We start from the raw sequence: 3,892 nt of genomic DNA on the forward strand, positions 1-3,892 counted from the left end.
TAGTGTGTGTTACAATGTTTAATTCAAAGCTTTAAAATGAGTGTTTCAATCCAGGTCCTCATATTTTTTGAACCACATTTTAGTGAATGTTACATTCTTAAATAATAGTCTAAGAGCTAAAACGCTATAATAATCTTTACTGTTTATGTAGAATTATATGCTCAGAATATTATCAACCAAAAGTGGTTGTTAATGTTATAATTAATTAGTTCTGACATTATATTTTTGTGTTTTGTTGCAGACACCAACTGTTGGGGTTCTATCTCAACATTCTCCAGATTCAGATGTGAGCGATAAACCGACTTCATCCCTCCAACAGGTTATTACAAGTCTATTTTTACTATATCTGCTCTAAATGTGACCCAACCTATATTTTGAAAGACATTTATTAATTTTAATCTCTCACAGATCAGTTTATTTGACAACATTTTCGTAAGGGTACATCCATGTTAGTCAGTAAGGAGTTTGGAACTCATGTTTAGCAAAACAGGAGATGTTACAAGTCAACAACATACATTCTACATGTGACCACTCGTCATGTCCTTATATTGTTTGAACCAAGAAAGACTTAGGTGTGTTTCATATAAGGTCCTTATATTTTCTAAACCAGATTAGTGTGTGTTACAATGTTAATGTCCAAGCTTTAAAATGAGTGTCTCAATTTAGGTCCTCATATTTTCTGAACCAGATTTTAGTGTGTTTTATATTCTTAATTAATTGTCTAAGAGCTGAAACTCTGTAATAATCTTTACTATTTATCTGGCATTGTATGCTCAGAGTTTTATCAACAAAAAGTGCTGATAATGTTATAATTAATTAGTTTTGACATTATATTTTTGTGTTTTGTTGCAGAAACCAACTGTTGAGGTTCCATCTCAACATTCTCCAGATTCAGATGTGAGCTATTAACTGACTTCATCCCTCCAACAGGTTATTACATGTCTATTTTTACTATATCTGCTCTAAATTTGACCCAACCTATATTTTGAAAGACATTTATTTATTTTAATCTCTCACAGATCAGTTTATATGACAACTTTTTCGCAAGGGTACATCCATGTTAGTCAGTAGGAAGTTTAGAACTCATGTTTAGCAAAACAGGAGATGTTACAAGTCAACAACATAAATTCTACATGTGAGCACTCGTCATGTCCTTATATTGTTTGAAGCAAGAAAGACTTAGGTGTGTTTCATGTAAGGTCCTCATATTTTCTGAACCAGAAAATGTGTGTTACAATGTTAATGTCAAAGCTTTAAAATGAGTGTCTCAATTCAGGTCCTCATATTTTCTGAACCAGATTTTTGTGTGTGTTACATTCTTAATGAATTGTCTAAGAGCTGAAACTCTGTAATAATTTTTACCCTTTATCTGGCATTGTATGCTCAGATTTTTATCAACAAAAAGTGGTGAGAATGTTATAATTAATTAGTTATGACATTATATTTTTGTGTTTTGTTGCAGAAACCAACTGTTGAGGTTCTATCTCAACATTCTCTAGATTCAGATGACAGCCATAAACCGACTTCATCCCTCCAACAGGTTATTACATGTCTATTTTTACTATATCTGCTCTAAATTTGACCCAACCTATATTTTGAAAGACATTTATTAATTTTAATCTCTCACAGATCAGTTTATGTGACATCATTTTCGTAAGGGTACATCCATGTTAGTCAGTAGGGAGTTTGGAACTCATGTTTAGCAAAACAGGAGATGTTTACAGCCGGTTTCTGCAGCGTTGTTTTCATTGATCAAAGTATTTTTTCGGTGGTCGTGTTTTTGGTACATAACTTGTAAATAGTGCGCAAATAATAGGCTATATATATATATATATATATATATATATATATATATATATAAATACATTCAAACCCCGTTTCCATATGAGTTGGGAAATTGTGTTAGATGTACATATAAACGGGATACAATGATTTGCAAAGAATTTTCAACCCCAATTCTGTTGAATATGCTACAAAGACAACATATTTGATGTTAAAACTGCTAAACATTTTTTTTGCAAAGAATTTAGGGATTTTACCATCTAGGGTCCGTAAAATTATCAAAAGGTTCAGAGAATCTGGAGAAATCACTGGACGTAAGCGATGTACTGCATTAAAAACCGACATCAGTGTGTAAAAGATATCACCACATGGGCTCAGAAATACTTCAGAAAACCACTGTCAGTTACTACAGTTGGTCGCTACATCTGTAAATGCAAGTTAAAACTCTACTATGCAAAGCAAATGCCATTTATCAACAACACAGAGGAACGTCGCGGGCTTCGCTGGGCCCGAGCTCATCTAAGATGGACTGATGCAAAGTGGAAAAGTGTTCTGTGGTCTGACGAGTCCACATTTCAAATTATATATGGAAATTGTGGACGTGGTGTTCTCCGGAACAAAGAGGAAAATAACCATCCGGATTGTTATAGGCGCAAAGTTCAAAAGCCAGCATGTGTGATGGTATGGGGGTGTATTAGTGCCCAAATCATGGGTAACTTACACATCTGAGAAGGTACCATTAATGCTGAATGGTCCATACAGGTTTTGGAGCAACATATGTTGTCATCCAAGCAACATTATCATGGACGCCCCTGCTTATTTCAGCAAAACAATGCCAAGCCACGTGTTACAACAGCGTGTCTTCGTAGTAAAAGAGTGCGGGTACTTTCCTGGTCCGCCTGCAGTCCAGACATGTCTCCCATCGAAAATGTGTAGCGCATTATGAAGCGTAAAATACGACAACTTAAGCTCTACATCAAGCAAGAATGGTAAAGAATTCTACTTTCAAAGCTTCAACAATTAGTTTCCTCAGTTCCCAAACGTTTATTGAGTGTTGTTAAAAGAAAATGTGATGTAACACAGTGGTGAACATGCCCTTTCCCAACTACTTTGGCACGTGTTGCAGCCATGAAATTCTAAGTTAATTATTATTTGCAAAAAAAAAAAAGTTTGAGTTTTAACATCAAATATGTTGTCTTTGTAGCATATTCAATTGAATATGGGTTGAAAAGGATTTGCAAATCATTGTATTCAGTTTATATTTACATCTAACACAATTTTCCCAACTTTTTTGTATATATATTAGGGCTGGGCAACGATTAAAATTTTTAATCGAAGTTAATCGCACTATTTCTCTTATTAATCGCGATTAACTGCATTGTATACGCAAAGCCCAATAATGAATTCAAAAGTAGTGTGTAGTGCACCTTTATTGGAATATTCTCCCACATGAACAAAAGCGCCAAAACATTTGTTGTGCAAACACAATTTAAATCAGTCCTTGTTAAACAGTAGCAGTTAAATAGCATATTTGATGAAAATCAACTCCAAAAATGTAAATACAAACATTTAAGCTTATTGCCACTGCCAGGGTATTTAGGTTATCCTGTTTGTTATGGAAAATAAATATAATCTACATACAAATCTCTGAGCCACAATCATAACATCTGAACAGGCAATTTCTGAGGTAACAGCAGAAACATTTTTTTTTGATCAGGGATCTTATGTTTAAAAAACTTATATTATAGGTAGTGGGCTGTTTTAGGGAATTTTTGATCAAATTATCCTTAGTAGCAATATTAATAATGTTGTGTTTATTCTGCGTAGTGGACTTAAAATAATTATGACCATATCTGTTTGCTTGGTGCTTTGATAAACTGAACACATATACATGGTACTATATTGTAATGTTATGAGCCAGGGGAAAAAAGAACTACCCTACCCAGCATGCAACAGGAGTGAAGAGCATGCGCGGTAGGTTGTGTCGCCATGACGGCATCTTGTATGTTGTGATATGCACGCTCTGAAAGTAAACGTTAAGAACTCAGCCAACACTCCTGGTGTGCATTATTCATAAATAGACAGACAACACATAGACTCCGCTGCTTCA

The 3,892-nt window shown here is 34.4% G+C and overlaps 1 long non-coding RNA gene across 1 annotated transcript in view; it reads left to right on the plus strand.

The window, feature by feature from the left end:
• The first annotated feature begins 881 nt into the window (after window positions 1-881).
• Window positions 882-3,892, plus strand: part of LOC133536620 (uncharacterized) — a 3,576-nt gene continuing 565 nt past the window's right edge. Inside the window, exon 1 of the long non-coding RNA XR_009802510.1 lies at window positions 882-1,540. This is a non-coding gene — a long non-coding RNA (uncharacterized LOC133536620). The remainder of the gene's footprint in view (window positions 1,541-3,892) is intronic.

The sequence above is a fragment of the Nerophis ophidion genome, linkage group LG17 (genome assembly GCF_033978795.1).
Source record: "Nerophis ophidion isolate RoL-2023_Sa linkage group LG17, RoL_Noph_v1.0, whole genome shotgun sequence".
NCBI lineage: Eukaryota > Metazoa > Chordata > Actinopteri > Syngnathiformes > Syngnathidae > Nerophis > Nerophis ophidion.